The sequence below is a fragment of the Sus scrofa genome, chromosome X (assembly GCF_054392235.1).
Source record: "Sus scrofa isolate SSC_HxYL_T2T_F1_AM1 chromosome X, Sscrofa_HxYL_maternal_Yorkshire_Landrace_v2.0, whole genome shotgun sequence".
Taxonomy (NCBI): domain Eukaryota; kingdom Metazoa; phylum Chordata; class Mammalia; order Artiodactyla; family Suidae; genus Sus; species Sus scrofa.
The window spans coordinates 102600478-102616933 of record NC_139401.1 but is presented as its reverse complement, the minus strand read 5'-3'; positions in this window follow the sequence as shown (position 1 = coordinate 102616933).

Sequence of the window (16456 nt, the reverse complement as noted above, 5' to 3'; positions counted from 1 at the left end):
CCAAGCCATGCTGATGCAGCTGGTCAGGGAACCACACTTTGAGAATCCCTGGTGAAATCCTTCACCTCTGGTGAAGAGAGAGAACTCCTGGAACTCTGTATTAATGATTTATGCTCAGGAGGATTAGACATAAATGATAACCCAATAGATTTAATTGCATGTTCTTGATCCATGCTTCCTGTTACTAATTACTCTGATATTTTTTCTGTGACTAGTTCAGGAATTGAAAGTATTTAATTATGGCCTTTTTTTGGAGATATAAAAGTAATCAGTGGAGAACTGACTCAGTTGAACTTGAGATCTAAATCCTTCATTTCTCCCTGGGGTATCACTCCAGTAGGCAGCCATAAACACTCTTTGCCCTGTTGTTTTGTGGTTTTGTTGTTGAAACTTGTTGTTCTCATGATAGATCAGGAAGTACTGGGCTTGCATGGCATTGAAAGAGACCCCTGTTAAATAGCGAAATCAGGCATGCTCTAAAACTAGAATAGGCACACTGGGAATGTGACAAAAGGGATACTTTCTCTCCTTGAGAATTTAAAGGTAGGCTCTTCATGTTCCAAGCCTCTCCTCTAAGGCATGCTGTCTATCTCTGTCTCCTATCATTACTGCAGCCAACCATTCCAAAGGAACATATTGCTCTGTGTGTGTTCATGCAGAATCTGTATGGAATTTTAATTTACATAAATGTTGTTCTGAATTCCACTCAACTGTAATATTTTATGATTCATCTATGTTGACAGGTACACCTCTAACTTTATCAGGCTTCAAAATCATCAGGGGAAGTTGTTAAAATAGAGATTGCTGGGTTCTGCTACAAGAGATTCTTGTTCAGAAGGTTTTAGGTGATGCTTAGGAATCTGCATTTAAATGAATTTATTGGGGTATAATTTATAATACCGTGAAATCCACCTGTTTTATATATTGAATTTAAGGATTTTTAGTACATTTGTAGAGTTATATAATCATTGCACACAATCCAGTTAGAAATGTGCATTTTAAGAAGCTCCCCAGGGGCTTTTGATGCAGCAGGTCCTCTGAGTGAACTTTCAACATGGTAGAGATTAAGAATGGGTTTTCTGAGATTCCAACAGCTCTGTCACTTCCTGCTAGACCTTTTTCATGGCCCACCCTCTCTCATGCCCTTACCTGCCTCACTCCTCATGGCCCTTCATGCTTTCTTTTTATGTGACATGAGCTGTAGTCATGGCTCCCATTTTCATTTATCCTTGCTCCTGCCCCTCTCACACAAGCCAATATTTCCCTGTTTTTTGATCCCATCAAATGCCTATGCTAGCACAGGTAGCTGCCTACTCTCCCATTCCCATGGATCTTAGACCTCACTTTAAAAAATATTCTTTAAAAATAGGTAAATATCATATGGGTTTCATGTCGTAATAAGGCAGATTGATCAGCTACTAAAAAAAATTGTGTGGCTTAGCTGGTGAAGAAGATGTTTGTTCATGTAAGGTAAATAAGACTGACCCAAAGGAAGCCTTGACCAGAATCATTGCTGAGCATAGAGGCCAGCCATGGGTCCCGATCAGTACCCAACTGCTCTCAGGGATAAGAGAGCAGTAGGGTCAATAATTAGGATCTTGCAACTTCATAGGTAAAATGATACTTGTCAAGAGGGAAGAAACAGTACCTCAAGTTCTCCCTGGAGCCTGAATAGGAAACAAAACCCAAACATCACTTCTTTTGGCATTGAAATATATACGAAACATTACTCAGAGATATGTCATGCTCTGGGTCTATATGCAGAACCCAAATTCTACATGGCTATAAAATGTCAACCTAATAAACTATTGAAAATTATCTAGAGTTTTTCACTCAAGTAAAAATATTTATTGAGCAAGTATGATGCCCCAGGCACATTAGTTTCTGGGTCATTGGTGCACATAATTAAATTCACCAGTGAAGATGCAACAACAACAAAAATGCAGATATTCTGACCTTGGCCTTGAAGCTCTGATTCAGTAGGTTTGAGGTGAGACTGTAGGCATTGCTGAGGAGGAACAGTGTTGAAAATCATGACTATTGTGTTTTTTCAATGTCAAAACAGAAATGCTCATTGCTATTCACAGCTAATAAATACTAAGCTCACATTTGCTTAATAACCTAGGATGTCAATTTTTATACCTCTTTCTCTAAGATCCCTGTGATGGCATGACCACCAATTTTACTTCCTAGAAGTAGTTGCTGTATGATTAGAATTCAGTATTCTGACAAATATGAGGCCTCAGAGGCTCCCTGTAGGTTACATTGTTTTTTATTAAATTTTTTTTTTGGTTCTGTTGTTTGGGTTGTTGTGGCTACTCTGGTGCAATATCTCAATACAAAATTAAGAGCACCAGTATTTTTCAAAAAGATGATACAGATGCATTGTATGGTAGGCAGAATTCTGAGATGTCTCCTGTTATGAATGGAATTATGTTTCTCTAAAATTCATATGTTGAAGTTCCTCAACATACTGAGAATAAAACAATATTTGGAGATAAGTCCTTAAAGTGGTGATTAGATTAAAAATCATGACATTAGAGGGGGCCCTAATCCCATATGACTGGTGTCCTTATTAGAAGGGGAAGAAACACCAGGGATGGGTGCACACAGATTAAAGTCTATGTGAAAAGAAACCAAGAGGTCAGCCATGTGCACGCCAAGGAGAGAGGTCTCAGAGGACACTAAACCTGATGAAATCTTAATCTTCAATTTATAGCCTCCAGAACTGTGAGAAAATAAAATTTATGCTGTTTGAGACACCCATCTATGGTATTTTGTTATGCCAGCCCTAGAAAACTAATATAGCTCTCAATATTTCTATCCCCAGGTATAAAATACCTCCCAAATTATTCAGTCAAACAGAAATCTAGATATCACCATGATTTTGCAGATAAAATTAAAATCCTAAATCAGTTATCTTTAAGAAAGATTATTGGAGTTCCTTGGTGGCCTAGAAGTTAAGGATCTGGTTTTGTCACGGCTGTGGCTTGGGTCACTGTTGTGATGCAGGTTCAAGCTCTGGCCTGAAAACTTCTGCATGCCATGGGCATGGTAAAAAAAAAAATATATATATATATATGTTATTCTCGGTGAGCCTAACCTAATCAAGCGACCCCCTTAAAATGGACTGGGGTCTTCCTGGAAAAAGATAATTCAAGAGGAATTCAGCATGAGGGAGGTTCTCTGTTGCTGGAGCAGGTTATGTGGCCAGGAATGTGGGTGGCCTATAGCAGTTAAGAGCAGCCTCCAACTGACAGTCAGCAAGCAAATGGGAACCCCAGTCCTACAACCAGAAGAAATAAAATTCTGGCACAATCACACAAATTTGGAAGAGGACTGTGAGCTCCAGATGAGAAAGTAACCCAGCTAACACCTCGATTTTGCTTTTGGGAGACCTTGAGTAGAGAACTCAATCATAATATGCCTGGACTTTTGATCTACAGAAATGTGGGCTAATAAATGGATATTATTTTAAGCTTCTCAGTGTGTAATAACTTGTTATGCAGCAATAGAAAATAATTTTTTTTTAGAAAACAGTGTTTCTGAAACTCAATTATTTATCAGAATCTGCCTGGAAGGTGATATTTTTGGGCTCCACTCCAAAGAGTTTGATACAGTATGCCTGGCATGGGTCCCAGAAATCAGCCTATTCACCTGATACCTGGTTTTAACTTGCTTTCATTGGAGACGTGGGCTTGCTTGAGAGGACATTTTGAATTGTCACTTGCTATAGAGGTAGGTGGCCAAATGAGACAATGGGCAACATGAGTGTGAGTCCAGAGGCAGTGGCTTTAGCAAGAGTTAGCATGAAAGTTGGTCCTGAATCCAAGGTCTCTTACTTTACGTTTTACCAAAAGTCTACTTGGCTAAGTCAATGAACCAGCATTCCAACTCTGTCATCCAAGCTTTGACTGCCCTTTATTAGAGCTACCATGATAATAAGGCATGGTTCTATTAATTCTACACTTTCTCATCATTTTAACCTACAGATGATTTTCCCACTCTTTTCAGCTTTGTATGAACATTGTGTCTAGCTCAGGAATCAAAGGGCTAAGAATTGCAAGACACAGCTGGCCCTACTAACTTTATGCTAATTATTGGACCCATTAGAATCAAACACGTGTCTTAAGTATAATGGGGAAACAATGCAGTACAATTGGGAAAAGTACAGGTGTAGAAAACAGGAATCTCATTTCTGCCATTTATTATCTTCAGGAAAAAGAAACATGTTTGGCCTCAGTGTTCTCATCTTGTAAAAGGATCTAGTAGTACCCACTGTACCCACCTTATGAAATTCTTTTCAGTATCAATAGAGATAATCGGGAGTTCCCATTGTGGCTCAGCAATAGCGAAGCCAACTAGTATCCACAAGGATGCAGGTTCAATCCTTGGCCCCACTCAGTGGATTAAAGATCCGGCATTGCTGTGAGCTGTGGTGTAGGTCACAGACGCAACTGAGATCTGGCATTGCTGTGGCTGTGGTGTAGGCAGGCAGCAGCAGCAGCTCTGATTTGACCCCTAGCCTGGGAACCTCCATATGCTGCAGGTTCAACCCTAAAAATAAAAAAATTTAGAGATAATGGATGACAAAATCTACTGAAAATTATGAGCTATAAAATGCAAGGTATTTATCTTTAATGTAATGGACTTGATAGAATGACCATATAATTTATTCTCTAAATCAGGATAAATTTTGAAGTGAAACAATGAAGTTATTACTCTAAAACAGGCATAAAATGGTACTCTCATAGGCAGGTCCGGAATGTAAGCACTCTTACATTGACTTTTATTGCATTCCATCTATCCTTCCTACCTCTTCACTTGGCTCTTCTCCGTCACCTTCATTCTAAACCGCTCTGCTTTATCTTCTAGTGCAGGCATCCTGATTAGGGAGAGCAAGAAAATATATGTGTACAATTGTGTGTGTGTTCTTTGAAATATCTGACCTAGAAAAAAGTTGGGCCATGAATAAACATGTTGCTATTACCACCTAAAGATTCCCATATAAATAGCTGCAATGCTCAGCTTCATCTGATGATTGATTACTCAAATGGGCTCTTTGTTTCCTCCTCTCTAATACTACAGGGTTTTTTTGGGTTTTTTTGGGGGGGCGGGGTTGCCTCATACATGTTGATAAGTATAGTGCAAAGCACAACCACCAGGGCTGGTCTGGCCATCTTCCTCAGCTGAGCAACCAGAGATGATTGCCTGGGGCACATCTTGGTGGGTACTCAGTGGAGAAGCTGAGAAGTGGCCCGTTTTGATTCTTGCACAGAATAAGCAGGTGGCTGGATTTGCTCAGGTTCTTGACTTATAGGGTAAACTTGTCCTTTGCTTGATGGGGTTTATCTCAAAATTTCTGTACAGAACACAGGAAGGAGCTCACTTCTTGTTTGGAGATTGAAAAAGCTAACTTTCAAATAGGTGAGAAACGATAAAGCCAAAGGACAAGTAAGTAGCTGATGGAGTTTCTCCACTCTCCATTTTTCCTCATAATAGGAGCCATATACAGAAAGGCTTAGTGAGCATAATGAGGAAAATGTATTGGTAAAAGTTAAATAAGCTTTACAGCATCATTAATTTGATACATATTTAATGGTGAACAGTTATTATGCCACATATATATGGCCATTCACAGAAGTAAACACAAACATAATTGGAATTGCTTTTAGACAGTGAAACAAGTATTTCTGAGGTCAGCTATGGACATCTGTCTCTTATTTTCCTTTTTTAAAAAAGCCCAGACCATTTTGGTTTGGGTCCCATATTATGGCATTCCTAGGCTAGTATAACAACCACTTAGCTAGTCTACTTGACTCAGTTGTCCCCACCTTCCATGGTACCTAAATCCTAATGCACTTTTACTCAAAGACTGTGAATAGCTTCCCTTTGTCTTCTAAAACCTGACCCAAACTGATTTTTTTTCTGCCTGATCTCTTGTTATACCCCTATTGACACCCTTTCCTCTAGCCATACAGACAGATCATTATCTCACTAGCATATTTTTATTTTATACCAAATTTTGCATAGTGTATTTGTGCCTCCACCTTGAATGCCAAAGCACAGATACAAAACCCTACCTATAAAGTAGAAAGAATTCAGGAGATAGTAGGTCTGGACATTAGTTGTAGCACCGCCATTAACTTACTACATGACTGTAAGCAAGACAATTCATTTCTCTGTGCTTCATTCATCTTTATAGATCTCTAAGTTTCTTTCCAATTTGAAAATTTAGAGAAAGAAAGAAAAGAAATTAGAGACAAGAGAGAAAAGAAAGTAAGAAAAGAAAATCATTGGGTAAAAAAATATCCTACCTGTTTTCAAGGTCTAATTCAAGTACCATCCCAACCCAAAACTCATGACTTACAATGGGCTCTCCTGGTTCTGAGCTTCCATAGTGCTTCCTTGTCCTCATGATTTCAAGATGCCTGCTTTAGTTCTAGTCCCACCTACCCTGTCAAAGGAAGGAGAGATTAGTCTTTGTTTCAGTATTTCCAGTAAGTCCTGATATTTGTTCTGATTGTACCAACCACTGAATCAGTAATTGTGGTCATGGGAACGTGAAACACCGCTTGACTTTAGACCTGGTCACATATTTCATCCTCTAAGGCTAGTGTGAGCTAAAGCTGGGAAGGGAAATATCAGGACCATTGCCAGAAGAAGGGCAAATGAACCTTAGAGAAGTAAATCTCTACAATATTGTCACATTATATTTGTTCCACACTGCATTGTATAGTGGTTACTTATGTGTGTGGCTTATAATCTCATTTATTCACTGAATACATATTTTTGAGCCACTATTATATTCCAGGGATAGCACTGTTCATCAACAAGACTCTGTGCCTACCCTCATAATATTTACATTATGGTGGAGAAAACAAGAGAATAAATAAAACAGTTGTCATTGTAACAAGTTTTCTGAAGAAAACAAACACGATGCTGAGAAAAAGAATAAAGGGGAGAATTCCTTTAGGTAGAATGTTCAGAGATGGTCTTTCTGAACTGATGATAATGAAGAGGAGTCATGTAGGGAAAGATTGGAGTTAATGACTTTCCAGGCAAAAGAAAGAGAAAATACAAAGGCACAATAAAAAGAATAAACTTGTGTGCTGAGTGCATGGAAAGAAGATGGTAGTGTCTGGTGTACAATGAGAAGAGTAGTCCAAAATGAGTTGGGAAAAGAGGCCAGGTAATGCAAAGCCTTAGTGACCATGGGAAGTCCACTTGTCTACATACCTCTTGAAGGCAAGATGCTGTCTCCTTTTTGATGAGATTAACAGTAATTTTTTTTTTGTTAAAGTACAGTTGATTTACAATGTTCTGTCAATTTCTGCTGTACAGCAAAGTGACCCAGTCATACATAAATATACATTCTTTTTCTCATATCATCTTCCACCATGTTCTATCCCAAGTGATAGGATAGTGTTCCCTGTGCTGTACAATAAAACCTCATTGTTTATCCATTGTAAATGTAATAGTTTACAGCTACTAACTCCAAACTCCCAGTCCATCCCACTCCTTCCCCCTCCCCCTTGGTATTTCTGTAACTCACAGCTCCCACCCCACCTTTTTCTAAGTTTTTGGTATGTATAAGTGCTTCTTAAATGTTTACTGCAAAATGCAGTGAATATTGTCTGGGATTTTTTTCTGTGTTGTGTGGTTTGAAGTAGAGATGTTTATTTCTTATTATCCTCAAACAAGAAAGGCTTCCAGTCATTTATCTTGGCTACTGTCTAGAAAGAAGCTACTTTCCAGTCTACTCCTCTATCATGACCTTGGTTCTTTCAAAGATCTCTCCAGTGAAGATACTCAGTTTTGTAGCTAAAACCAGCCTCTGTACACTGGCACCACTTAAGTCTTAGAGACAGAGTTTTGGGTGAAGCAGGAAGAACAGATTTATAACTTTTCCAGGAAAAGGAGGGTATGGCAGGCTAACACCCTCAAAACTGTGTCCTCCCTTGAGAGGGGATAGCAAGGGGTTTTATAGATTTAACTCAGAAAAAAACAGGGATATTGATAAGGGTTAGGGTGCCTTCATCCTTCTCCCTCCATAGATCATTTTAAAGTCATCAAGGCTGGAGTCAGGTGGTCCAGTGACAGTTTCTGGTAGTCTTTGGGGTTATTGCACCTTGACCTTCTCTCTGTAGTGAAGGTTGCTCATAAAAGGAAGGGGGTTTTAGGGAATGTTTCAAAGGAAAACACCAGGTGTGATATAACTCTAACTAGAAAGTCATCATTAGTAAAATAGGGCAATTAAGCAAGGAAGAAATCATTTGTGAAAAGCCAGTTAGAGTAAATTTGTGGGCCAAGGCAGGACATAACATCATGGAGACTGTTTTAACCAGTTTAGCTGTAACACTATTTCCTGTTAACTCTTGAGTCAGCCTTTTGACACCTAGAGTAGGCCTGAGAGGCTAAAGGAAAATCTTTTATTTCCAAACAAGACTGAGGAACTTGTACAGGGTTCAGTTTCTTGGGGATTCTCTTTTGCTCTTGGTCTGAGGGTAAGATTTTAATTATAAAAGTCTTTGATAAAGGCAAAGTATCTTTGGCCTTTTGGTGTTAAGAAGTAGCCAGGGATACAATCAGATAAGAAATAATGTGATAATTTTTAAAATATCAGGGGAAGAATTTAAGTCAGAACATAAACTAGTGAGTAGGTTAGGGGACCTTGGGAAAACATGCTTGAGCAAATTCCCATTAGCTGGAATAACAAGGGTGGCATAAGTCTCTTTGTGCCTGTCCCTGTGAAAAGTGCACTAAATGCAGGTAAGATTCCAGAAATTATTCAGAAAAGGTAAAATTGTTCTCTCCTCAGGGAAGTTCAGCTCTGGTTAGGACACTTGGAAACAGTCATGGCAGCATGGCTCTTAGTTGGTGCCTAGGTGGAATTAGGAAATTGAATTCCATAATTTCTCAGGTACAACCTAACTCATGTTGTCTTCTATAACACTGTAGCTTTAACCGTCTTTTGCGTCACTGGCTAGGGGTATTTTCTAGTTCTTGTTTGGTGAAAAACACTGGATTTCCCCTTAGCCTGGAAATTAGATGCTGACACATTTCTCCATGTTGTCATTTACATAGGTCATTTCAAAAAGAAGCTCTTGTTTTAAAATTCAGGAGTCTCCCCAATTTACAAAGACCTTCACCTGAATTGCAATCTGTTACCTAAGCTCCCAAATTAGGAATTCAAAAATGTGGTATTTGTAGTTTGCAGGTCTGGGGGTATGTAGGTGTGAGGGAAAGGAGAAAGCTGGTATGAGGGAGTTCATAGAAGAAGGGTTTCTATCCTCTAGCCCCTACTATCACCTACATGTTCCTGAGAACATGGTGGTAGAGGTTCCTTCTGAATATTTCCTCTAATCATCAAATATTCATTGAGTGCCTACTATGGGGTATTCATCTGTAAAGACAGAGGGATTATCGGTAGAGGGAAACATTTTATCTACTGAGAGAGAAAAATATTGATGTCAAGCTCTTATTGTAGCTAAATAAAAAAATGACACCCAATTGGATTCTAGTTGAAAGGTTCCTGTTTGTGAAGTATGTTTGAAAAAGCATACTCTCAGCAGGTCAGTCTGGAGCTACTGTGAACCATATTTACCATGCATTCACCCAGCTAGATGTGGGGAATACACTGGAATGTTTCAGAAGGATTGCCAGTATAAATGGGCTTCCATACCAAACTTGACTCTAAAGGATTTTACCAAATGTGCATGTAATCATGGATTGATAGTTACTAAAGACCCAGATGAAGCCAGGAGGATAAAGCTCTATCCAAAGCTCTGGAAATAGAGTTCTCCCAAGGTTTGCAGTGTATCTGAGTGGTGACTGTAGTAAAAATGGACATGACCCTACCCAGCCACAGGATGGTGGCTGCTGAGCTATATTATCTTGTTCATTCATCCCACATTCATTGATCACCTGTTATATGCCAAGCACTGGGCTAGGTACTACAGATGCAGAGATGAATAAGACATGCTACCTTTGCAGACCTTGGATGCAAATTCTCCCAGATGCACTTGGGATAAATGGACACTTAAACACATCAGTGCAATGTAATACATCAAAGGTTCATAGTACGGTGGCAATAGGAATGGGGAAAAGTCATAAAGAAGAGATGTAAGGAAAACTGACAACATATGGTGGCAATTTGGCTCTGTGAGGAAAGAAAGGAGTCCAGTTTTGTTTTATTCACCACAGTACTTCTATCATTTTTTTAGGAATGGTGTTGGACTCTTCTGTAATTCATAATTCATAATTCATTCATTTGTCCATCTGTCCTGTTCTGTGCCAAACACTATGAAAGGTATGAACGAGTTAAGGATAAATAAAAAACAGTCTCTGCCTTTGAAGAATTCACAATATAATAAGAAAGAAAAACTAGTGAACAGATATTTAGACAGATTATTGAGGCAGTACTGTGGATAACAGACTACAGGAAGACCTTTGGAGATGATTGCAACAAATGAAATATGCTAATATCCTAAACTGAGGCAGTAACATTAAGAATGAGTGTAAGGGAAAGTTAAACAAGATACTTATATAATTGATGCAATGTTGCACATGATTGGAGTGAGGTTAGGGGATGATGAGAAGGGAAAATAAAAATCGAGGTTGAATGAACTCTAGGTTTCTAGCTTGGGTGAGGATACTGTCATTAATATAGAGAGAAAATTCAAAAGGAAAAACATATCTGGGGCAAGAGTTAGGAGAGAATATCAAGATAATTACAGAGCTGTTGAGTTTGATGTTTCTGTGGAATGGCTAGGCACAGATGTCCACCAAGCTTTTAGATATTTGATTCTTATTTTAAGAGAAATACATCTGAGATAGGGATAAAGATATAGGAATCTTTAGCCTACTTGTAATAGTTGAAGTTGTTGGAGTGAATGAGATCACTCAAGAAGATTATGTAGCCGGAGAAGAAAACCTGAGGAAATGGCAATACATAAATGCTGAGGGAAAGGGAGACACAGTAGAGGACACTAAGAAAATCTCCATATTCAATTCGCAAGATGTGGTATATGTACACGATGGAATACTACTCATCCATAAAAAAGAATGACATAATGCCATTTGCAGCAACATGGATGGAACTAGAGAATCTCATACTGAGTGAAATGAGCCAGAAAGACAAAGACAAATACCATATGATATCACTTATAACTGGAATCTAATATCCAGCACAAATGAACATCTCCTCAGAAAAGAAAATCATGGACTTGGAGAAAAGACTTGTGGTTGCCTGATGGGAGGGGGAGGGAGTGGGAGGGATCGGGAGCTTGGGCTTATCAGACACAACCTAGAATAGATATACAAGGAGATCCTGCTGAATAGCATTGAGAACTTTGTCTAGATACTCATGTTGCAACAGAAGAAAGGGTGGGGGAAAAATGTAATTGTAATGTATACATGTAAGGATAACCTGACCCCCTTGCTGTACAGTGGGAAAATAAAAAAAAAAAATCTCTATATTCAATACTCTTCTCAAAATGCTCTTTCACTCTGGAAAAACATAGGGTAGTAGCTAGTGGGAACCAGCGATTCTCTTAAAAAACCTGGGAATTCCACACTGCTATTAATGTATAATTAGTTCATGTCTCTGTGTATACTCTAGTACTTCAGTCCTACTTCATAGGTCTACCATTGATTGACTGATTCCCAGTATGTATGAATATTGTGGGGGGACTCCATTTCTGAGAATTGTTCTGATTGAAGGGTATTTTTTTTTTTTTCTGCCACAAAAGTTAGTTTCCTCCAGAAAATAAATCCTGAAAGTGAGATGATGAGAAGAGAAAACTATGACTGTAGTGGAAGAGGGATGGGGGTGGGTGAAAGGTGGGAGCCATCTGGATGTCTGAAAAAAAAAAAAATTCAATCATCCAAAGTCTGGATTACATAGGTTTTAGTTGCAAAACCTCTAGTGAACATGTAAACAATCAGACGTGATATAATCATTTCATGCATTAACATCCTCTCTCTGAATAATTGGTATCTCTTTAGCACACTTGGGCCTTACCCAAGTCAAATTTTTCTATTGGAATTTCAGAAGAATGTCATTGTGTTCAGATCCCGTTCTTCGTCAGAAGGTACTGTTGATGGAGATAAATCACTTGAGTGTAATTGTTTTAACTTATCAAGGTATAATGTGTACACAGTAAAATGCACAATCCTTAAGTGTCAGTTCAATGGGTTTTGACAATTGTATGTACCAAGGTCAGAGCAAGTTTATCACCTGCTCCCATTTCCCCTAGGTATCTTTGTGCAGGGCTTCCAGGACTATCCTCCACTGATTAGCTTCCCACTGATTCAAGTCTTTGTCTCAATTCTCCAAAATGGAGAGGTCAGGTTGTGCCTGCTCCTTGACCCATCCTCTCCTGGTCTACATGCCTGGATTACCTAATCTTGATGGGCTCAGTGGTGAGTCTTGTCCCACTGCAGCCTCTTCATTCTGCCCACAGCAACCAGAATGGTTTTTTAAGAAATTATATATGTGTCTTGTCTAATACTTCCATCATCATGCTTCTGTATAAAATAGATAACCCCTCCTTTTTCTCTTTCACAGCACCCTGGCTCTTTTCTTCATAGCATTTAACACCACCTATAATTATATTGTTTATCTTCGTATCTCTAACACCTAGCACAGTGGCTATCACACGGGAGTCTTTAAATAATTATTTGTTGACTGAACACATTAATTCAATAATTATTTCATTAACAAGTTGATCTGGATACGTCAACTCTTGCTCTCCTCCTATCCTGTATCAACCCTGCAGTCCGAGTAGTCTTTGAAAAATGTATAGTTTATCCTATTATTTTTCCTGTCAAAAACGCTTCAATGGTTTTATGGTTGAACAAACTTCAGAAACATTAATTAATGTTCTTGCTTTAGTCAGGATAGACTGTTGCTCTGTGGTAATAAATTAACCCTGAACTGTCAATGGTGACCTCTTTATTGATTAGTATGCATTTCCGGTGTAGATGTGGGAAAAGAGAAGGGGGCCTGTGTCACACCACGCAGTCATTCAGGGAGCCAGGAGGCTGGAGGTATCATCTTATAGTTGAACCATCTACAATACAAATTCATTATATTCAGTCATTTCATCTGTTTGTTCTCACAGATTGTTTCTCTACTACTAGCCTTTAGTAACCCTGAGAGAACTAAGCCCTAAAGCAATGGTTGAATACAGAATCCATTAACTTCTCTGCATCTATAATAGTATTTGTTATGCATCATTTTTGGGAGAATCAAAAAAATAGACCAATCTTTTTTCTGTGATCTGTGGTTCAGATGAGGAACATTGGTTAAGAAAAGCTGCAAGTTGAGGAGCATTCCTGGCACATAATATGTGGTGGATCTATGTTTTTGCCTTTTTAATTTAAAGGCACCTGTAAATGTTAGCTCTAGAAGAGATCTCGTAGCTCATCTAATCTAACAGTTCTTAACCATGGATATGCAACAGAATCACTTGAAGAAATTCTTAAAAAGTTAGATAGATGATTGGATTCGGAAGATGTGGTATATATACACAATGGAATACTACTCAGCCATAAAAAAGGATGACATAATGCCATTTGCAGCAACATGGATGGAACTAGAGAATCTCATACTGAGTGAAATGAGCCAGAAAGACAAAGGCAAATACCATATGATATCACTTATAACTGGAATCTAATATCCAGCACAAATGAACATCTCCTCAGAAAAGAAAATCATGGACTTGGAGAAGAGACTTGTGGCTGCCTGATGGGAGGGGGAGGGAGTGGGAGGGATCGGGAGCTTGGGCTTATCAGACACAACCTAGAATAGATTTACAAGGAGATCCTGCTGAATAGCATTGAGAACTATGTCTAGATACTCATGTCTCAACAGAAGAAAGGGTGGGGGAAAAAACTGTAACTGCAATGTATACATCTAAGGATAACCTGACCCCCTTTCTGTACAGTGGGAAAATAAAAAAAAAATATGTAATCAGTATAGAACAAAAAGGTAATACTCATAACAGGAACAATTTATTAAATCTAAAGTATTAGAACTTAAAAAAAAAAGTTAGATTCTTAAACTCTGTTTCTGGAGATTCTGATTTCATACATGGGAGTGGAAAAGGAAATGTGTATTTTTTAAAATTTAAAAAATTTTTTTATTACAGTAGAGTTGATCTACAATGTTCCTTCAATTTGGAAATGTGTATTTTTAAACAACACCCTCAGGTGATTTTGATGCAGCCATTTAATTAATGTTTTGGCTGAAGGGCAGACATTTAAGTATCACATTTCATTTTCACATCCTGGTAGCCTTTGTCCCTTAAATGCAGAACACAATCAGAGGAAGAAGTCAGTTAGTTAGCTGTGTTTTTTTTCCTTAATGTGCACTCTTTCCCTTTTGTCTTAAAAACAATTCCTACTGGGATTAAATTGAGTCATAACGAGGTTTGGTCTTCAGCTCTAATATTCTGGGAGATTTTACATTTAAATCAGAGTTTTACTTCCAAGTAAAGACAAGTGACAGGGAAATTGCTTTTAGGAATTAAACCATCCTTTCAAAAAGATGGGAGTAAAAGCAAGGATAAAGTTGCTGTGCTAGAAAACACTGTATTATGATTGTTTTCAATCTCAGATGGACCAAGAGTCCTGGAAAACTTACACAGAGGCCCTTCAGAAGTCTACTAAGACAACTTCTGCCTGCACTGGTCTCTGTAATCTGACAAAATCAGCTGTAAAGTTCTAGGGTTTTGAGACTACATTCTTTGGCCTAACACTGGTCTCTTATTTATGGTTACGTCTTTCAAAACACATCAAGTTCAGGACCTTAGCTGTGCTCTGAAGCTTCCTGAGCTATTTGGCTGAATAATGGAGCATAACCTATAATTGTTTAGGGGCTGCACACAGGGCTTAGAAAGCATGCTGGGGTAGATATCTGCCAGCTCAGTGGAGAGTTTAAGTGTTTGGCTCACTTTCCCAAACTTCATTCCACTCCATTTCACCAGTAGTTAGGGGAGAAGGTCTTTTCCTTGTTATTGGAAATCAAACATGAATTTCTAACACAGTTGCAATGTGCAATTGCTTCCACCAGTCCCAGAGTACCACAGTTAAGATAAGTTCTACATGTGTTTGTTGCAATCTTTTTCCTTCATGGTTTTTAGGACTGAAGACATATGTGTTCTTATAGTACGTTTATAAAGCACATTGTCTACAGTTCATAGACCAACATTTCCCACACTATATTCTGATGCACACTAGTTCCTCAAGATGCTCTGAGAAAAGTGGGTTCCATCATAAAATAAAATTGGTTAGGCTACATATTTTAAAACTTATCTTGCCTATTTACTTTGCATAGAATTTTACTTAAGGCTCTGAGAAGTCCTACAGTTATTAAACCTATTTAACTTTGTTAAACCCATCATATCCTTATCATATAATCATGGCATCTTTTCTTTAAAGAATATCTTATGATACACTGCCGATCACCATTTGCAAAATGCTTTCAAAGACTGAGACAGGAGTTCCCGTCGTGGCTCAATGGTTAACGAATTCGACAAGGACCCATGAGGTTGAGGGTTTGATCCCTGGCCTTGCTCAGTGGGTTAAGGATCTGGCGTTGTCATGAACTGTGGTATAGGTTGCAGACGAGCCTCGGATCCTGCGTTGCTGTGGCTCTGGCATAGGCCGGCGGCTATAGCTCCGATTAGACCCTTAGCCTGGGAACCTCCATATGCATCGGTTCAGGAACTTCTGGATGTCACCCAATGCAACACCAAACCTTCATTTAGGGCTTATTTTTATTGTATACATGTTTAACTATTTCTGCCATTCCTTAGGTCAGTAAGGAAAAGCAAACTTTTTATTATTGAAAGTGCCAGTATAGTTGTACAGGAATGAACACTGACATTTTTGTAAAACTTTCCTTTCAAGTTATTGCTAAAACAGCATGGAATTTTATTTTATTTTATTTGCTTTGCTTTGCTCTGTCTTTTGTCTTTTTAGGGCTGCACCCATGACGTGTGGAGATTTGTAGGCTAGGGGTCTAATTGGAGCTGTTGCTTCAGGCCTATACCACAGCCACAGCAATGCTGGATCCAAGCCGTGTCTGTGACCTACACCACAGCTCATGGCAACGTCAGATCTTTAACCCACTGAGCAAGGCCAGGGATCGAACCCTCAATCTCATGGTTCCTAGTCGGATTCGTTTCCGCTGAGCCATGACAGGAACTCCCTGGAATTATTTAATTTAACTTATTTATTTATTTATCTGTCTATTGTCTTTTTTTGAGAGTCGCACCTGTGGCACATGGAGGTTCCCAGGCTAGGGATCTAACTGGAGCTGTTGCTGCAGGCCTACAACACAGCCACAGCAACACCAGATCCCAGCTGCCTCTGTGACTTACACCATAGCTAATGGCAACTCTGGATCCTTAACCCACTGAGCAAGGCCAGGGATCAAACCCTCAAC